This window comes from Gigantopelta aegis, chromosome 15 (assembly GCF_016097555.1).
Source record: "Gigantopelta aegis isolate Gae_Host chromosome 15, Gae_host_genome, whole genome shotgun sequence".
NCBI classification, from domain to species: Eukaryota; Metazoa; Mollusca; class Gastropoda; order Neomphalida; family Peltospiridae; genus Gigantopelta; species Gigantopelta aegis.
Window position 1 is genome coordinate 23,002,340 of NC_054713.1, and position 22,009 is coordinate 23,024,348.

General features: G+C 34.3%; 1 long non-coding RNA gene across 1 annotated transcript in view; it reads left to right on the top strand.

The window, feature by feature from the left end:
• LOC121390666 overlaps positions 1 to 19,934 on the top strand; it is a 35,133-nt gene extending 15,199 nt beyond the window's left edge. Inside the window, exons 4-6 of the long non-coding RNA XR_005960242.1 lie at positions 186 to 359; positions 12,241 to 12,373; positions 17,090 to 19,934. This is a non-coding gene — a long non-coding RNA (uncharacterized LOC121390666). The remainder of the gene's footprint in view (positions 1 to 185; positions 360 to 12,240; positions 12,374 to 17,089) is intronic.
• Positions 19,935 to 22,009: the final 2,075 nt, after the last annotated feature.

Genomic DNA, 22,009 nt, shown 5'->3' on the forward strand with positions numbered 1-22,009 from the left:
TGACTTCATCAGATATGATGTTCCCCGACAACGTAATTTTTTCATTCATCAAGAATTAACAAACTCTCTTTGCTACATCTGAAGTTATATTGTAATGAATGTAACGGAAATTTAATTATATACATGTAATAATAGCACACGTTTTTAAATGAATGCTAATGGTGTTGACTTTGTGTTGTGAACAGGGACACATGCCACCGATGTGGAGTGTGAAGAGTGTCAGCCTGGAACTTACTATGTGGCTCAAAATGGTCGTCTGCCGTATTGTGAGAACTGCTTCGAGTGTTCTTCAGGGATGGTGCAGGTCTCGCCATGTAGCGTTCTAAACAACATGGTTTGCGAGCCACAAGAACATCCAGGTACCCACAATATTTCACGTAAACCACCATTCTGTTCGCATGTCGTTTACACAAAATTTAATTTGCACGAACCACAAATCGGTTACGTCGTGACCTGTAGACGTTCAGAAATTAAAACTTGCAGACTTCACGATTAGGCTACAGGAAATGTATTCATGCAGACATACTACTACTGTTCCGACAAATGTTTTAGACTTATTTTTACATACTTGATGCACAGCAAACCAGTAGCCAACGGTATATTGCAACGGTTGTAACTTGCGACCAGTCTAACTAAATGCTCAGTATACAGTCGAGCCAAAAGTTTTAAAGAAATGTGCACCAACCGCTGTGGGTGGCTAAATTATCTGCTGCTATTTTATCTCTAAAGGAATATATGTAGGCCCTAGACATAATATTGGATTGCCTATAATTTTACAAATGTTTTTAACGTAAACAAGAGTCCAAAAATGTCGCAAAAGCTGAAAAATACTAACATCGCCTAATGAGTTTTAAATAACAAACATTTGGAACATCACTGTATAGAAGTACCATCGATAAAGTGAAAGTAGCATCGGCACTGCAAAATATCAGTGCCAAATTGTGGACTTTCGTTTTATGTTATCTATAATAAGATTTATTTCTATTAATATAATCATGCACCAATGAGTAGCCTCAAAGAAACTGGACATTTGTGGTTTTAGTTTTTGCATGTGTTTTTTTTTTCAATCAGCTGTATACCAAATTTTACACATTATCAGTAACAAAATTCAAATGGTAGCCTTTATTTGTTGTTATTTATATATATAACCTCGAACATATTTGAAAAAAACCCCATTAAATTGTATCAAAAATAATCATCGTTACCTCTCTAACCAATACGGTATACTATTTACCGGAACTTTTATTTCCCGCAAATGCGCAGACTACAGAAAATCCGCAAAATAATTGTAATAATATATGCAAGACGACAAGTTATTATTTTTGAAGTGAACACGCCACAATATTTATTAACTCTCAAAGAACATAACTAAGTATTTATTGATGAACAAGAAAAAACACGGTACACAAATAATCAACAACCTAAACAGAAAACAGCACTACTGAAATAAAAACGTCAAAATGGTTCGTTTGAATGTCTCTGAATAAAACACTATTATAAAGAATTTTGTTTCCACGCAGCACTACTAGAATAAAATACTAGTATTAACAAAATCATTGTTTGAATGCAGCACTACTTGAATATGTACACAGAACAGTTAGGCTAATTATCACGTCGAGCCTCATGCACTGCATCAGTGATTCCGGGATTGGTGAATGCGGCTTTCAACATTTCCTGCCGTGTTTTCAAATTTCCTAGGACCTTCATAATCCACCTTGCATGCACTGATTTTATGGCTGAGGTACGCATGTCGATCTTTATGCTTGTAACAACTTGGCCTTCTTTCATAGCCAGGGAAACCTGCTTGGAATACCAGGCGGTGAATTCGGCCTTCAGAGCGTCTTTCAGGGGTTTATTTACACACACATCTTGTGGCTGTAGAGCGTCTGTGCAATTAGGCGGAACAAAGACGATGTTGATATGAGCTTTCTTCATCTTGTTTTGAAAGGCTCGGTCTTGGTGACACTTGAACATATCGAGTATGACCAACGATTTTTGCCGCTTGGGTAGTTTCTGTTCTTTCTTGACACGGTTGACGTAAGGTATGATGATGTTGTCGGCGTATTCATCCATGGTTTTGTTAGTTGACCAGTGATTATCAGAATGTGTGATATCCCAGTCACCGGGAAATTTCACACCCTGTGGATGACAACGATCGGTCTTCCCGTCGTAAATCAGCTGCACCGGTAACATGTCCCCACTCAGTGTTGAGGCGACGACAGCTGTGATCATACGTTTGTCGCTCAGTCCAGCTATTTCCACTCGACCTCGATCCCTTCTGATCCATGGTCCACTCGCCACATGCCTTGACATGGCACAAACTTTAACCCAGTCTGATCAAAGTTTATAATCAGTTCATCTGGAATTTCGTGTTGAACTGCGTTTGTCGAAATTCTGCCAAGAAATTCTCTTTTGATTGTTTTGAAGTTCTCTGGTAACACCCTAGCGCTCGTTGTTGCTTTCCGCTTTGAAAATCCCATCCGATTCAGCAGGGAAGCTGCCCAGCTCTTCGTTAACGATACCGAGCTACCATTTTCTATCATGATCCCTGGGCTGCTGGCTTCAATAAGTCCCTTAGAATCAGCTATCACTATTGATGTATTGATCACTCCCCCAGCCCCACAGATGGCTTTCAAATAAGTTTGAATTGTTTTGTCCATATCACCCAATAGCAGGGATCGTCCTCGGTTTTCTTTTGGCAAAGTTTTCTCTGCTAGTTTAATATCTTTTGCAGTAGATTGGATATTTCACCTGACTTTAAGCATGCGTTTTTTATGTCTGTCCCTAATACTTCGAACTGTTGATTCACTGACTGGGTTATCGAGATCTACTGAAAATTTTCGACTGCATCTTGTCACACCATGTTCAAGTGCATATTTTCCTATCTTAATTGGCAGTTTGTTCGCCGTCAAAAATGTTACAATCACGTTTCACGTAGGTGTCAACATGGCTTTGTCTGCAGCATCGATACATGACAATGGGATTTCAAGTTCTGGTCCTTGTGACGGGGACGGCAAAAAACTATCGCTACCAACAGATTTGTTTAACCAGCTCAAGAGGTTCACGATTTCGTTTTGGTTGTAAAATGCGTGCATAACAGTATTCGTGCAATGCTGGTATAATTAGCCAGCTTACCATAGGATTAAGAAGGAAACATGTCAAGCTCAGATTAAACATCAAACAGAATCAATGACTGTGATGAGTTGTTTCTCTAATAGCATACTGTAATAGCCAATCGAGATTGAGTGCTCTATTGTTTAACTGTGAGCTTTGATCGTCTGGTGTAATTGTCGACTGGATGCTGACGACGTGAAACTTTTAATGAAAAATGAATGGTATTTACCAACAGGATTTGTTGAAACAACGAAAATAAAAATGATCAGTTTTAAAGGTTTACCAAACCTCGAAAATAAAAGACCACGAAAATTTCCAGTTATACGGTATATCCATTTTTTATTTTCAGTAAATTGATGATAAAAAAAAAAAACCAGGATTTACCCAATACAATTTCATAAGGATCAATCGCGTTTTGCGGCAAATCAGCGGGCCTACGATTAGCCCTTACTGACATACAATAATGGCTTTAACTATATATATATATCTCTCTCTATATATATATATATATATATATATATATATATATATATATATATAGATAGGAGGAAACCCGATGTCGCCACTTCATGGGCTACTCTTTTCGATAGGCAGCAAGGGATCTTTTATATGCACCATCCCATACACAGGATAGCAAAATAGTGTTAATTTAGCAAGCTGACAGAGGTTTTAGAATACTGTGGCCTGATGCCCGACGACAGTGGTTTTTAGATTCGGGCAACTAAAAATTACTTTTTGCGATCCCGATGGCAAGATGTGAATAATAATAATTATTATTATCAATAATAATAATTATTATTATTAAAGGAATGCTAAAGCAAGGCTTTTGGACTGGTGTGCATATTCAACGATACATAATACACATTATTGCTTAATATCAACAAGTATAATCGTATAGTTAATTAATAAAACGGTTAAATGTGACGGCTATTATATATAACGGGTGCAGCCATTTTGTACCATCCCAATGAATACGCCCTCTAGCGAGCTGGTGGTTACGTCAGGAATTTGTCTTCGAACTGAAGAAACAAAACATACCTGATTTTTGCAGATGCATCGCAATGTTCTGTAATAATATATCCATCCCAATAACACAGCAATGTGTAGGCCTATATGTGGTTTATTTTTCAATATAAAATAAACCACCATTGTCAAAGTGTTGAAATAACTGTATTATATTTTGTATATAAATTAACCCACGTACTGAAATAATAGTCGGAGTGTTTTCTTGCTTAATTGGTCTTTTCTTTCCTGGCCTGTACCTGTGGTTCTTGATTGGCAGGTGTATATTTAGACGGTCCTTAGACACTGTGTCTAGACACACTAAAAAGATGTGCCTCTTTTATTAAGATCACAGGGTATTGTGTGATAACCTCAAATCGTAATGGACTTTACAAGCTTTATTACTGTAAGTAATTCTGTAAAACCCTTGATTAAGTAGACTTTCCCATCTAAAATCACAAAACTGATCAATTACGTAGTCCCAGAGAAAAGAAAATTATCACTTAGGTATCGTGAGTGGTCGTTTTTGCTTGAACGTATCCTACCAATAGGCGTAATAATATGCATTTTTTCTTTGGATTTTTTAAAAGAAAAAAATACTATAACTCCATTTCATTATATTGATGCAAATTGAAATATATTTAGTTAAATATTTTATTATACTATTAAGTTATTTATGTTGTTTTACAAGTCAGATTGATGAAAGCGAAGCACCTTGTCATAAATTAGAGCATTTGTTTACACTGTGCATAATAGAGAAGTTGGACCTGAGCTGACGTCACTTCACCCCCAAGCTATACTACCGGATGTCACAAAAATTGAAACAAAATGGCTGCCTCCTGTTAGCAGGAATAATCACGTTTTTTTATTAATTCTAAAATTACGCGTTTTTCATTTGTTAAGTGTCAGTATGTGTTGGTGGTCGGGGTATGCATCTTTCCAACACATAAGGCTCTTGTTGGAGTTTAGTCTACCTTTAATAAATATATAACGCTATGATCGTACAAAGACAAAAGAAACATGTACAAGTCACTTCTTTTGCTTTGTAAGCATTAAAGCAACTGTTTTATAAAACGTTTTCTTTTGTATTTTGGTTCAGCTTCATGTTTGAACTAAAAATTATGTATTTAAAATATTATTTCAACGTAATTGATGTAACCGATCAGGTAACCTACATGTTATGCGAATATAATTTACGTAACCGGACAATTGGTTACCTAGGTAAAAACAACGTCGACCGACTTCCAGTTACCTCAGATTTCAAAATATTGTCCCCTGGGTACCTGGACACAGTGAAATCTTTCTGCAAGGCTGACACTGGAACAAAATTAGCTTTAGTGAATTATCAGATATATACATGTATACTGTAATATACATGTGGTGTATTTCCTTTAATATCATTGAAATCTGGTTTATTTAAGGAATATTTTATTAGCCGAATACTAACGGCTGAATTTATCAAGCCTGTTTTTCATAAACGTAAGTGTTTAAGCATTGTAAATGTATGTAATTACACATGTGTAAGATATAAACAGGTGTTTAAGCATTGTAAATGTATGTATAGTTACACATGTGTAAGATATAAACAGGTGTTTAAGCATTGTAAATGTATGTAGTTACACATGTGTAAGATATAAACAGGTGTTTAAGCATTGTAAATGTATGTAGTTACACATGTGTAAGATATAAACAGGTGTTTAAGCATTGTAAATGTATGTAGTTACACGCCTGTAAGATATAAATAGGCGTTTGAGCATTGTAAATGTATGTAGTTACGTGTAAGATATAAACAGGTGTTTAAGCATTGTTAATGTATGTAAATACGTGCCTGTAAGACATAAACAGGTGTTTAAGCATTGTTAATGTATGTAGTTACACGCCTGTAAGACATAAACAGGTGTTTAAACATTGTTAATGTATGTACATGTGTAGTTACTCGTCTGTAAGATATAAACAGGTGTTTAAACATTGTTAATATATGTAGTTACATGCCTGTAAGACATAAACAGGTGTTTAAGCATTGTTAATGTATGTAGTTACTCACCTGTAAGATATAAACAGGTGTTTAAGCATTGTTAATGTATGTAGTTACATGCCTGTAAGACATAAACAGGTGTTTAAGCATTGCTAATGTATGTAGTTACACGTGTAAGAGATACACAGGTGTTTAAGCATTGTAAATGTATGTAATTACACACGTAAGATATAAACCGGTGTTTAAGTATTGTTAATGTATGTAGTTATACACGTGCAAGACATAAACAGGTGTTTAAGCATTGTAAATGTATGTATAGTTACACATGTGTAAGATATAAACAGGTGTTTAAGCATTGTAAATGTATGTAGTTACACATGTGTAAGATATAAACAGGTGTTTAAGCATTGTAAATGTATGTAGTTACACATGTGTAAGATATAAACAGGTGTTTAAGCATTGTAAATGTATGTAGTTACACGCCTGTAAGATATAAATAGGCGTTTGAGCATTGTAAATGTATGTAGTTACGTGTAAGATATAAACAGGTGTTTAAGCATTGTTAATGTATGTAAATACGTGCCTGTAAGACATAAACAGGTGTTTAAGCATTGTTAATGTATGTAGTTACACGCCTGTAAGACATAAACAGGTGTTTAAACATTGTTAATGTATGTACATGTGTAGTTACTCGTCTGTAAGATATAAACAGGTGTTTAAACATTGTTAATATATGTAGTTACATGCCTGTAAGACATAAACAGGTGTTTAAGCATTGTTAATGTATGTAGTTACTCACCTGTAAGATATAAACAGGTGTTTAAGCATTGTTAATGTATGTAGTTACATGCCTGTAAGACATAAACAGGTGTTTAAGCATTGCTAATGTATGTAGTTACACGTATAAGAGATAAACAGGTGTTTAAGCATTGTAAATGTATGTAATTACACACGTAAGATATAAACCGGTGTTTAAGTATTGTTAATGTATGTAGTTATACACGTGCAAGACATAAACAGGTGTTTAAGCATTGTAAATGTATGTAGTTACACAGTGTAAGATATAAAGAGGTGTTTAAGCATTGTTAATGTATACTGTAGTTACGTGTAAGACATAAAGAGGTGTTTAAGCATTGTATATGTATGTAGTTACATGCCTGTAAGAGATAAACAGGTGTTTAAGCATTGGAAATGTATGTAGTTACACACGTGTAAGAGATAAACAGGTGTTTAAGCATTGGAAATGTATGTACACATGTAGTTACACACGTGTAAGAGATAAACAGGTGTTTAAGCATTGGAAATGTATGTAGTTACACGTGTGTAAGACTGTAGACAGGTGTTTAAGCATTGTAGATGTATGTAGTTACACACATGTAAGGCATAAACAGGTGTTTAAGCATTGTAGATATATGTAGTTACACATGTGTAAGAGATAAACAGGTGTTTAAGCATTGTAGATGTATGTAGTTGCCAACGTGTAAGAGATAAACAGGTGTTTAAGCATTGTAGATGTACATTGTATGTAGTTACACATATGTAAGAGATAAACAAGTGTTTAAGCACTGTAGATGTATGTAGTTACACGTGTGTAAGAGATAAACAGGTGTTTAAGCACTGTAAATGTATGTAGTTATACGTGTGTAAGAGATAAACAGGTGTTTAAGCACTGTAGATGTATGTAGTTACACGCGTATGTAAGAGATAAACAGGTGTTTAAGCACTGTAGATGTATGTAGTTACACGCGTGTAAGAGATAAACAGGTGTTTAAGCACTGTAGATGTATGTAGTTACACGCGTGTAAGAGATAAACAGGTGTTTAAGCACTGTAGATGTATGTAGTTACACGCGTGTAAGAGATAAACAGGTGTTTAAGCACTAGATGTATGTAGTTACACGCGTGTAAGAGATAAACAGGTGTTTAAGCACTGTAGATGTATGTAGTTACACGTGTGTAAGAGATAAACAGGCTTTATAAATTCGGCCCTTAGTGTTTTAGCCTCTTTGCATACAAAGTAGCAATTGGCTATTTGGCAATGGACAGGATGAGCTCTGCTTCTGACAGTAGGTTTAAACAATATTTATTTCTGCAAATCAAACAATGGTTTGAGATTGCCCTACATGTAACACGTACACATATTTGATGAATCAATACGATGGAAGTGAAGGAATAAGATTATATATTTCCTCTGAAAGTTGCACAACAAATCGTGACGCTGTATTGAACATCATGTTCCCTGCTTAGCACACTGACCCATGCTGGAGATTTTCTGCTTACATCTACCGGGTAGTTGGGCAAGTATGGTGCATCAAAGGTTGTGATATACAACAAATGTATGTACTGTCCTGTCTAATTCCTGGAGGCCAATTAGTCCACTACCGGTCCAACTGGAGGGGACTCTTGCGATATGCCTCAAGATATTGAGCTGATGTTTTGTCAATAACTTTATCATGTACTGTTACAGATCATATGTTTAACTTGCATGGTGATTTACCTATTTTTGACAGAGTTATGGCCCTTGAACTTAGTTGATACAGCTAGGGGAAAAGAATTGAGCCCAGAAGGGATCATGTATTGCTTTAGCAGTAGGGCAATTCCACGGTAACGGAATTACAAGTTGAAGAGATATTTCAGGCATTAAACTCAGCTAGTCCACATAAGAAAAATTATCATAATGATGTAACTTTGTAATACACTAGTACTGCACTAGTGCTTGTCATGGGCAGAAGTGAGACTCCCTACTGCAAGGTGTAGTGCATGAGTACTTAATTAAAGTTTGGTAACGGAATTACGTAAAAACGGACACCATTTTTACGGGCACCGCAAAACATCAACAAACTCTGTGAAGTATAATGAAAGAATTATTTATCTTCATGATGAAATGATGACCTAATGACTTGTACAACATTGAATGCCGGTAACAGAATTACACAGTTTGGTAACAGAATTATTGCTCTGAATTTACTTTTGAAAAACAATATTTATTTACTTTAAATTTGATTTGCAAATATGTTGCATAATTTTATAAGTTAAATAATAATTCAGTATACTTGTTTTAAGCATTCATACTAATATTTCAAATGATATCAGTAAAATGTACACATACATTGTACATGTATGTGAGTGGAGATTTAAACTAGCACTAAACTGTACATATTACATAGTAAATGTTTAAAATGTTTGACAGCAATTGAAACAAATTCTTGAACAGTGACATTGTTAATAACAAAGAGAATTACACCAGGTCAGAGGAACACAGGCCAATTAAAATTATATAAACTGACCGCCAAACATCTAGATTGTATTACGGTAAGTGAAAGATATTATGCCTAATAATAAAATTCCTCATCTATCTGAGGTTATGATAACATACATGACAACATTCAAAACACCAGTATATATATATTTTCTTTTTTGGCCAACCAAACATGCCATCTTTCCATTTTAAGAATTTTACTCAGATCAGATTTCCTTGTAAAGACAGCATTAACACTATAAAACAGTTGCTTTCTTTTTGTCCATTATATACATTTAAAAGCATAATGTTGGTAATTAGAATGATACTTTCCATTTTCTGGATATCCTGTCATTTAAATATAAATTATTAAATACATGTACAGTCAATAAATGCCTTTGGATAAAGTAAAATTAAAGTTTGCTTCAAGTAGATATGTTAAATTATGTTACATTTCCACTTTCTGGTAGTACTAAACCAAATAACTTCCGGCTGGGTCAAAGTTCGAGGTGCACCCAACTTTTGATAGAGAAGTGAACACCACAAGTCCTGTGATTGGTTATAAATGTGAGTGTGTTGGTTGTAAAAAATAATAATTTCATCTGGGTAAAAAAAATATGCAATTTTATTTCATCTAGTACCAATGTGTCAAGTAGCCTTGTGCTTGAAACATGTATGGGGTACCTGTAAAAAAAAGTGCTAGAATTTTGTGCGGAACTAGTGTAGTCATAGACGCTACCCGTTATCTCAGAAACGAGCAACTTGATCCCCCAATTTTTTCTGATTCACTTTAAGTGTGAGGGGTGGTAGTATTTATATACGTGGCGTTTATGTCGATTAATACGCTGCAGGTAGGAGTTTTAGCCACATATGTTACTATTGTCAAATATGGGATTTGATTTGGTAGTATACACCCTTCTGGACCCTATATATGTTTAAAGATATATGTACAGGGCTTGAAATAGCGGCCTGTAAAAAGTGAAAAGAAGTCTATTTTTAAATCTTGCAAGTGAAATAAACATTCATCTGCTAAAATTAACTAAAAATCGCGTCATTTTTCAAAAAACAGATGTACGTACGATCATCTCATCTTCTATTTAGCTGAGGCCGAGCTCATAATTCTGTTACATTTTAATTTTATAATGCTCTAAACTACATATCAGAGGTTCTAATTTTCCACACATTGTCCCAAACCCTCCATTCACGTTGTGCTGTCTTATTTCCAGCAGGCCATTTTTGTTTCACATCAGGCCATACATGTATTTCATTTGGCCTGCTATTTAAAAAAAATAAATAATGGCAGGCCATATTTTACTTCATATTTCGAGCCCCGATATAATTCTAGTAGGTTTCAATTATAACTTGAATTTTGTCATGGATTTGCAGAAGTTTAGTCATCATAATGAAGCTTTTAAGTAGTACTGTTCGGTTAAAGTGTATCAGATTTCCTTAATTTGTATATTGTTAATGGATGACATTTATATTTGCTATGGGTGTTCCGCAAATGCATTTGGAGCCACTACTAGTACTATTACCATATGGATTTTTAAAAAAGATTTTGTGTATCTTCCTATTGTTACATCACTTGATGTATATGGATAAGAGTGTAGCATTTTAGTACTATGTAGGTTTATATTAAAGTGTTTCTTGACACTATATACCAAAGACGGTAACGGAATTAACAAACCTATGGTAACGGAATTACATATGTTTACAGCTATATAATTTTACTAATAATGTATGAATTTGAAAGTAAATGTGTCTGATTATGTTCATTAACATATACTCAGAGAATATGAGTTGATTCCTTGATTACATATAATATATGAATAATACAATCTAACTTTTTGTTTGTTTTCGGTAACGGAATTACAAACTGATTCTATGTTTTCTAATTTCCCCTAAATCTAAAAATAATTTTTTTTTTCATTAAAGTGGATTATGAAGTGTAGTACTTTGTTAGTGGTAAAACAAAAACACTAATAAAAAGAATATTACATGGCTGCTGTACATAAATTCATAGTGTGTATTACGGAAATGTCATATTTTTAGTGTGACGGTATCCTCATAAAATAGCTAAAGTCAAACACATCCAGTTATTTTACAATATTTTACTTGTCAGATTTATATTCTCCAGACATTTTTACATTAAAAACAATCTTAATATATAAGGAATAACATGATTTGATTTTTTCACTCCATGTCCACTTTAGCGTGGAATTGCCCTTGTGTCATTTCCCGATCCACCCAGGGGTGGGTTTTACAATGTAGCTCAATGAGTAGGAGACTCACTTCAGTGAGTAGGAGACTCGTCTCAGTGAGTTGGAGACATCACGGTGAGTAGGGACTTACCTCAGTGAGTAGGAGACATCTCGGTGAGTAGTAGACACCTCAGTGAGTAGGGACTCACCTCAGTGAGTAGGAGACACCTCTGTGAGTAGGAGACATCTCGGTGAGTAGGGACTCACCTCAGTGAGTAGGAGACATCTCAGTGAGTAGGGACTCACCTCAGTGAGTAGAAGACACACCTCGGTGAGTAGGAGACACACGTCTAGAATTGAAAAAGTAGAAGTGACGTCTCCCTTTCCAGAAGAAGGGATTAGTGTATATAAAAAAGATGTCCAAAAAAAAAATACTACCCAGTCTAATATTTGTTAGATACCATTTATCTTACAACTCATTGTTTAAAAAAGTATCCAACTCATATTCATATACTCATCTTTGTTTGACACCCAATAGCCGATGGGTATTTGTTATGCTGGGGTGTCGTTAAACATTCACTCATTCATTCCAACTCTGTTTTGCTAATTATATCCATTTGAAATAAACCCATATGATAAGTGGTATCTTACAGCCACTGGTGTTGTATTCTCTGTGTGATAATGAAATAAAATTCATGCATATTGTTTTAGGGAAGTGAGATCAAAGGATTCTGGAGACGTAGAACCGCCTGGAGGTGAAGGCAGTGGACCTAGACCCACCGAACCCTCATCCGAAACAGCACCATTAGCTGCACAAGAACAATTTGAAGAGAGTGATAACATAGTATGTTGCTGTTTTTGTTTCTTTTTGAGGGGGGTTTTATTATTGAAAAAAAAAAAAATCATGACAATTTTGTGATATTTTTTAACATCCATTTATTCTTGCATTGCTTTTTGCTGTCAAGATACTAGATGACGCTTATAAAATTGGTCAAAGAAGTAGAGCAAACAAATATAATTTGACCGGATAAGCAAATGTTTCAATTTGTGTGTCACTTTATGACTAGCGAAACTGAAATTATTGACCAAAAAAAAAAACTTTAGTTGAGGCAGGGATGGGGTATGGACACTTAATAACTGCAGAATAAATGTCGTACTGGCATGTCATTAAAAATAAGCATTCAGGTAAAGACCACTGTCGACGGAAAAGTTGTCTGATTGGAATGGCTTCTTCACAAACTTGCCAGGTTGGTGCATGTCTTGGTATAGCAGCAGTATTTTCAGGTGTCAGATTGCTGTTCCCTGATAGACACTCACTAAACTGGAATTAATGTTACGGCAGACCCAGTATATTAAAACAACTCACCTTCTGTCTCAATCAATATCTCTCTGTCTGTCTGTCTGTCTGTCTGTCTGTCTGTCTCTCTCTCTCTCTCTCTCTCTCTCTCTCTCTCTCTCTCTCTCTCTCTCTCTCTCTTTTTAAATTACATATATGCTTACATGATTTTGATAACCAATTTAAATAATCATTCCAAAAGTTCTGAACAATTTTACATTCCCAAAATAAATGTACTATAGATTCTTTTCCTTCATGACAAAATGTACACGTTTCACAGTCAATTAATTTTAATTTAGATGCAAAATTATTAGTAGTTAATATTCTAATGAAGTATCCTATATTGGAAACATCTAAGTTTTATTTCTTGCATAGTTACAAATGGTTTTAAATAGATAGTGTGCCAATTAAGGTCTGAAATAAAATAATTTTGATACTGGCTTTTCAGAAGTTACAAACACTTGTGTATAATAATATAGTTTCGAACTATTTCTGATAGAACAAAGTTTTTGTTGAACAGGAGAATCATTTAAAAGAATGTTTGTCTCTATTTTATTTTATTTCATTTTCCTGAGGTAAGCCTTAAAGTGAGTTAACTCCCTGATACTCTAAAAAAAGATGCATGTAATTCGTATAAATTATTAAATTCTGTTAAAGTTAAAAAGTTGCTGTATTCATCAACAAAATCACAGATTTGAGAAACACCTTTCCCAAGCCACTTTTTTAAAACCAATTTGCTGTTAATTTTTAAATTGAAATTATAAAAAAGTGGTTCTGATAAGAAGTCTTCAAAAGATGAAACTTTAATTAATGATGAGAACTCACAGAATGCAATAATACAGTCTTTCCAACATAATGTTTTTTATATTTTTAAGCACAATTGGGGGAAATCATTACCGAATATGTTATGGAGTTGTGGAAAATATGCCAAAAGAATAGGTTTCCATTTTGGATTTTTGGTTTCCAGTTTTCGTAACTACAATGTACATGTACCGTAAGTAATTGTCAAAGTTTTAACATAGTTGAATATATCTATCATTCCGAGACCTCCCTTATTAACAGGTGTGTACAAAGTTATTCTTTTTATCCTGTCTGGCTTTTAATTTCATATAAATTTAAATAATATTTTGTACAATTCTTTCTGAAATGTTTTCTATGGATTTGGTAATGTTAGAAGTAGATAACTAAGCTTTGATATTAACAGGGATTTTATTATAGCTATTCTTGCAAGTGATGTTAACAACCTTCTCATCCATATATTTATAATTTGTTTAATTTCAAATAGTCTAGGGTGTATACTACCAAATCAAATCCCATAGACGACAATAGTAACATATGTGGCTAAAACTCCTACCTGCAACGTATCAACCGACATAAACGCCACGGATATAAATACTACCACCCCTTACACTTAAAGTGAATCAGAAAAAAGTGGGGGTCAAGCTGCTCGTTTCTGAGATAACAGGTAGCGTCTATGACTACCCTAGTTTCGCACAAAATTCGAGTACTTTTTTTTACAGGTACCCCATACATGTTTCAAGCACAAGGCTACTTGACACATTGGTACTAGATGAAATAAAATTGCACTTTTTTTTTACCCAGATGAAACTATTATTTTTTACAACCAACACACTCACATTTATAACCAATCACAGGACTTGTGGTGTTCACTTCTCTATCAAAAGTTTGGTGCACCTCGAACTTTGACCCAGCCGGAAGTTATTTGGTTTAGTACTACCTCTAGAATTATAAGTAAGTTTTAAATTGGTCATTTCATTTAAGTTGGTGCTTTAAACGAAGGAGGATTCCATTTTAGATTAAGATTTTGTAAATATCGTATTGGACTATTCCTAAGAGAGCCAATGGAAATTACCTCTGATTTATCATTATTAATATTGAGTCCTGATAATTCAGAAAAGATATTCAACGTATTTATTGTTTCTTTAAAAGACGTCTTACTACCATCAAATATAAAATCAGTATCATCGGCATACTGTGAAATTAGGTATTCTTTGTTGTTTATTGAGATGCCCTTAATTTTCTTATTTTTACAAGTCCTACAAGATTTTCTACACAGAGAAGAAATATATATGGAGATAATGGATCGCCTTACCTACAGTCTCTATATATATTAAATGATAAAGAAATATTTCCATTAACCATAACACTTGATTTTATATTTTGGTAAAAAACAGAAATCCAGCATTTAATGTCTGCTTCAAATCCAAAAATAAATCCAGGGTTTTATATATATATGACCATGAAATGATGTTGAATGCTTTTTCGAAATTACTCGTAGAAATATTCTGGGAATATTTTGTGATTCAGTATACATGCAGTACAAAATATCGTACAATATCCTTATATTGTCACGAATATAACGACCTGGCATAAAACCAGTTTGGTCTTCATAAATAAGAAACTGAAGTACTAGCTCCTTTAATTCGTTCAGATATACTCGGAGATGCTAATTTATAGACAACATTTAGAAGTGATATCTGTCGCCAGATGCTAAAAAATCTTTTTGGTTTTATCACCTTTAGGAATACAAGTTATTATTCCCAGTTTCTGAATAACAGATAATGCACCATTGAAAAGGCATAATTAAGGGATCTGAGAACAAAATAGCCTATATCATTCCAAAAACATTTGAAGAATTCTGCAGAAAAGCCGTCTGATCCGGGACTTCTGTTGTTCTTTGTGCTTTTCAATGCATTTGGTAATTCATTATGTAGGTTAATACAAAACTATATTTTAATGATAATACTGTATGATCCATTGACCTGTTGGTGAGGGACCTGTTTCGGTGGTTGCGTCGTTTGTGCACAACAATACTTACATTGTACATTTGAACATTTCTGACATCGTTGACTTTTGCATGGGAAAAGTAATAAATGTTCGTAAAAATAAAATTAAAACCAGCAAATAAAGCAAGGTTGAACTTGACCCACTCATAAACACGGTACATTTCTTAATACCTTTTTTCTATGATTTTCAAAGACTATCATTTAAAAGTAAAATTAATTTTAAAAACTAGTTTTGTCTGTTCTCAACTATACTGCTATCTAGTTACTGAAGTCACATGACAGTGTCTGCTGGCAAAACACTCTTTACAAATACTAGCTTGCCAGAAATTTATGGTCCTTAACATAAATATCTTTCTGGATATATCTGTTTATATATTTATTAAAACTCAGAATGCAGCTTATTTTTCTTTAACCAAACAGTTTTACTGTTATAATCATTCATTTGCTAACTTATAACATGATTGCAAGACATCAGAATTGTTATATTAGTTTTTCTAAAATGTTGTCTGTTAACATTGGCTATCGAGGACTCTGTTTTGTAATTTGCCTTAAAATATTTAAAACAGTTTTAATAAATTATTATAAGTACATGATTGTTTTGTTGAACAACATACACATTTTGATAAAACACAGAAAAGATTTGTGTTGGAAAGTTTTGGCTGTAAGCTATACCACTAAACGTTTCACTCACCGAAACAGGTTACGTAGTTAAAAATATTTACTGCTAATGCATCCTACAGTTTTTGACACATGTGCTGTAAACTTTAGTACTAAACGGCCAGTTTAGTGCTCATTTGAAACATAGAAATACTAATAAAAAGGTAGCTATTTGGATAACAACTGTCTGATATAAATATTGATATGCTTTAGAACCGAATGCTTATGCTAGCCGAAACTGGTTCACCCATGATAATCCAAGTATGTGTCCAACCAAACGATAACTACATACTGTATATTTTAATAGTAATGCTGTAATCTAAGTATAGGTCCAACCAAACGATAACTACAAAGTGTATATTTTAAGTTGTTCAAACAAAGCGATAACAACACACTGTATATTTTGATTGTAATACTGTAATCCAAATATAGGTCCAGCCAATTGATAAATACATACTGTATATTTTGATGATAATTCTGTAATCCATGTATAGGTCCAACAATTAAATAACTACAAACTGTAATTCCAAGTGTAATTCCATGTAGGCACAACCAAACGATAATATTGACATCCAAGTGTAATTGCAAGTACATCTACAATGTACATGTAGGTTCAATCAAGTCATTCCCTGGGTAAATTATGTTTTATTTATTGAGTGTGAAGTCAAAACGAGGCTGTGAAAAGTGTTTTATCATCATCGTCCTTAAGCTTTGTGACAAAATCTTACATTTTTTTTTTTTTTTTTTTTTTTTTTTTCAGATGAAGAATGGCAAGAAAATGCTGTGACAATCTGTGAACAGACTGAAATAGATGTGACGCTTAATGGAAGATTTACCGTGAAAGACATGATTGACTTAGGAAATGGACCCAGCAGTGTCCACAACATGTCACCATCACGGCAATATCAAAAGCTCTGATTTGTGCTGGTAAACCCGATATCAAGCTTTTGATTCAACAAAAATACTCAGAACTGCGGAGGCAGTAACTGTAAACTTTAACTTACATTCATGGAAGAGAGATTACTATTTGTTTAATATGCTGAGATCTGGTTCAGTGGTAGAGATGGGCTTTTGAGACTTTTCAGTAAGGGGAAAGAGGTTAAATCTGCTAAAAAAAAATATATTAAAAATTAAAAAAAATAAAATATGTAAGTATGAAATATTGTAAGATTTGCCCAAACTTGAAAAATGTCTTACAACTAGACAGGCACATGCTGGACAGATCTCACTCTGTATGGCGGAAGAAATACTACATGAGATGTGCTGGGTTGTTCCTAGCTAAACCCATGATGGTTTCTTCCCATTCCAACCAGTGCTACACAACTGCTATACCGAAATCTGTGGGTTAATGCCTTGTGTGTGGAAAAGTGCCTATAAACTGAGTAGTGTATGTGGTAGGAGCAGTTTGTCTAACACTCTAACACTAAGTTAGGCCTCGGTGGCGTAGTGCATTTGTCATCGGACTCGAGGCTGGTAGGGTGCGAGGTATGTGTGATAGCCGACCTGAGGCAGTGAGGGATTTTCCATTCCATTACTGTCTCCAGCTTAACGACCGGCCACATTCTGAGTATTTGACTCCATATAAGGGAGGATTACCCAGCAGGCACTACACATTCCGAGTATATGACTCCATATAAGGGAGGATTACCCAGCAGGCACTGCACATTCCGAGTATATGACTCATTACCCAGCAGGCACTGCACATTCTGAGTATATGACTCCTTACCCAGCAGGCACTGTACATTCTGAGTATATGACTCATTACCCAACAGGCACTGCACATTCTGAGTATATGACTCCTTACCCAGCAGGCACTGCACATTCCGAGTATATGACTTATTACCCAGCAGGCACTGCACATTCCGAGTATATGACTCCATATACGGGAGGATTACCCAGCAGGCACTGCACATTCCGAGTATATGACTCATTACCCAGCAGGCACTGCACATTCCGAGTATATGACTTTACCCAGCAGGCACTGCACATTCCGAGTATATGACTCATTACCCAGCAGGCACTGCACATTCCGAGTATATGACTCCATATAAGGGAGGATTACCCAGCAGGCACTGCACATTCCGAGATGACTCGTTACCCAGCAGGCACTGCACAGTCCGAGTATATGACTCGTTACCCAGCAGGCACTGCACATTCCGAGTATATGACTCATTACCCAGCAGGCACTGCACATTCTGAGTATATGACTCCATATAAGGGAGGATTACCCAGAAGGCACTGCACATTCCGAGTATATGAATCCATATAAGGGAGGATTACCCAGCAGGCACTGCACATTCCGAGTATATGACTCGTTACCCAGCAGGCACTGCACATTCTGAGTATATGACTCCTTACCCAGCAGGCACTCCACATTTCGAGTATATGACTCCATATAAGAGAGGATTACTTGTGACAATTAAAAATCATTTCACTCCGAACATAAACATGATACAAAATGGAAGCTTAATTGTTTAATATCCTAGAAGTATTCTTTGAATGAACAGCTGTAGAAATATGAACTTGTTCTCCTTCTTGAGTTTGTGAAAACCATAAAAGATTAATAGCCTCTGACGTTTGTATTTAGGTTAATGATTTAAATTAACATATTGGTTGTGAATGTATAGGCACAAGTATGAATGAAACATTCTTAGTTAGATAAAATTACATTTTAAAGACACTTTCTTGTTCAAAACGTCAGTGTTTGTGCATAAAAGATGTTTCTTAATGGTAGTACCATGTAGTAGCTCAAACGTCATTTTACTCCCTGATATCTATATTTTTTTCTAAGTACGAAATTATTTGGAGGTAAAAAAAAGGTCAGTTCGAGCTTTTGTACCAGAAAGACTCATATTGTAGACAAACATTAATATATTTTCTAAGTAAAAATGTATTTAAATGTGTAATTTGGTGAACAAAAATGCAGTTCCATATAGATGCTGTATCGAGTTTCCATCCATGTTTTTTGTGATTATGGAAACTCATTCCCTCTAACTATATTATGCAAAGTGAACAAGCCATTTTCTGCCTGACAGGATATGACTTCATCATGTTATATTCTGCTAATGCAAGTCATGAGACTGCAGGGTAAATACACATATAGTCGTATTTTTAAAGGTGATTTTATCAGTGCTTTTTATATTACATGGTGGTGTTTATTAATACTTTTATATTAATGTTATTGTATATTGGTTTTTTTAAATTTTACAAAATTTTAGTTAAACTTTACATGTAAATGTTTTTGCTCATGATGACTTGAAGTTTAACTTTGCTTTTCCTTTTTGATATTCATAAAGTGAATATTGCCACTATTTTGACATATGTTAAATTTGATTACGTGTAGAGGAATGTCTGAGTAACTCTCCATTTCTAAAAATTAATCGAGATGAGACCCACTATGGCCGAGTCTAATTATTTTTGATAAATGGAGACTTGAGAGGATACTGTATTCCTCTACTTACAATACACCAATGTATAATGTAACATTTTATATTCAGCATCATTTGTAGTATTATCCCTTATTATATACTGTGATATATTTATGTACATTATGTATGCAATTTTATGTGTGCTGTTAGTGCTAACATTACATGTAGTTGAATGTATTGCACCTTGTTGTGTTTGTATCAGAGTTTAGTCTAAAATGTACATTCTCAAATTACCATAGTGCCATAATTCACTATTGTTACATATATTTGTCATACATAACTGTGTAATCTTTGTATAATTAACTCAAAAATATCAAAATTGGAATGTATTGCCACTCGGTGTAAAATTAGTCTGTTGGAAAATCCTTATAAAAAAAAATGTGAAGTAAATAGAAACTATTATTATCTCGCCTTCATGTAAAATTCTTTAATCTCATTGGTTGTTTGCCATTGGACAAATCCCTTATACCCCTGTGGGCGGAGCCAAATTTTCTTATACCCCGTCTGTAATTTCCAATTTTCCAGCCACCCCAATTAATGCTAAAGCAATAATTAGATTATAAAAAGTGGGTTTTTAAAAATTAATATCTGTTTCAGACAATTTCGTATTACAAACATTTGAAGTTAAAAACTTGTTTATCAATGGAACTATTTTTCGTCACTGGCAAGTGGTTTCGTTCGCGTCCGCGTGGGACGGCTCCATTAATAAATTGTTAACAATTATTGTCTGGCCTTATTTTGATTATTTGGCTATATGGTTTAACATGTCGGCAAGATAAGTTTGTTGTAGAAGGATCTCTCGGGGTATATGGCTTTTTATGTACCCGCTGTGTACACACAGAGGGTACATAAAAAGCCATATACCCCTCTTGATGCTTCTACAACTTATAATATTCATTAAACTTGCAGCCAATTGTTTGTCGGTGTGTAATTCAAATTCTGACTGTGACATGGCAGGGGGTCGATGTTAATCTGTCAGTCATTCTTCTTGAATTGTGCAATCATTTTGATTTAAAAAAACAGTAATGAATGAAATCACTATAGTCTGTCCCATCCTATAAAAATGTTTTTAGTAAATAATATCAGTTAGGTTTGATATAAGAAAAAAGTAAAAGTGTTTTAGAAATAACAAAAGAACCCAACTATTTTTGTGTGCAATTTAGAAAACAATTGATTCAGAAATAAACAACTTGTAATAAATTCTATAGTATGAAAACAGGTGTTCCCTGTCAGAAGGACGTTAGTATTTGGATATCATTTTGTGTTTTATTTTTTGGTCAGTATGTAATACAAGGTATGATCTTTACATTTAGCAAGACAAATAAATAAACAGTTTTGGTCATCATGCAACTTTGAGATTGAACCTTCACCATATATTTGTACTTAGTAAAAAGCTGTTGAAGGAAATTCCAGACTTGGACATAAACTTAAGAAGCAACGACCAGATATACATATTAAAATAGCCAGCCAATGATTTGTTTTTCTTTCAATGTTGTATACTTTGTATATTTAAAGATATAATTCTATACCTAGATCAGAACCTTAGAATGTCAAGTGTGGCCTTTATCTTGTGATTGGTCTCCCTGTGTGCTCAGTTTATTCACATTCCATCCAGTGTTCAAACCTGCCATGTAGTTGCCAGTTTGTATATTTGAATGTAATGGTGTCAGATAAACCACAAATTGTGATCAAATACAATATTTTTTATATCATATTATATGACTGACTGTAAGTGCATACAATACATGTACATTGTATGTTGTAGAGATTGTGTGTCATGAAATACAAGTAATTATGATGTCTGCATATAGAGGATAACAGACCTTCGTTTTTGATGGGCGCAAGCGCTATCACACCGTCAACTCAATCTGACGGGCATGAAATAACGCGCCCCTAAATTGAACAAATCACGCTTGTGTTTTTGGGGGTTTGTTCAACACTGCCATTTTAATTGTTTATTGAATCAAAACCACAACGCCACAGATCTTTCCATTCTGTTCACAATGAAGTACCTAGAATACATTTTACATATTGAAACACGATTGGTTGGTTATCTTTACACTGAGCCAATCAGCTAGGAGTTCACTTATTATTAAGATCACGACAGTTTTGTTTGTTTAATTTTGTACAATGCAGGTAGTGATCGCGAAATGTGTTTATACTGTCATCATTTTGATCACGTACAGGAAAAAATAATAGGTGCGTTGTCCAATATATATAATGTTTAATGTATAATGTTTATACATGTTGAT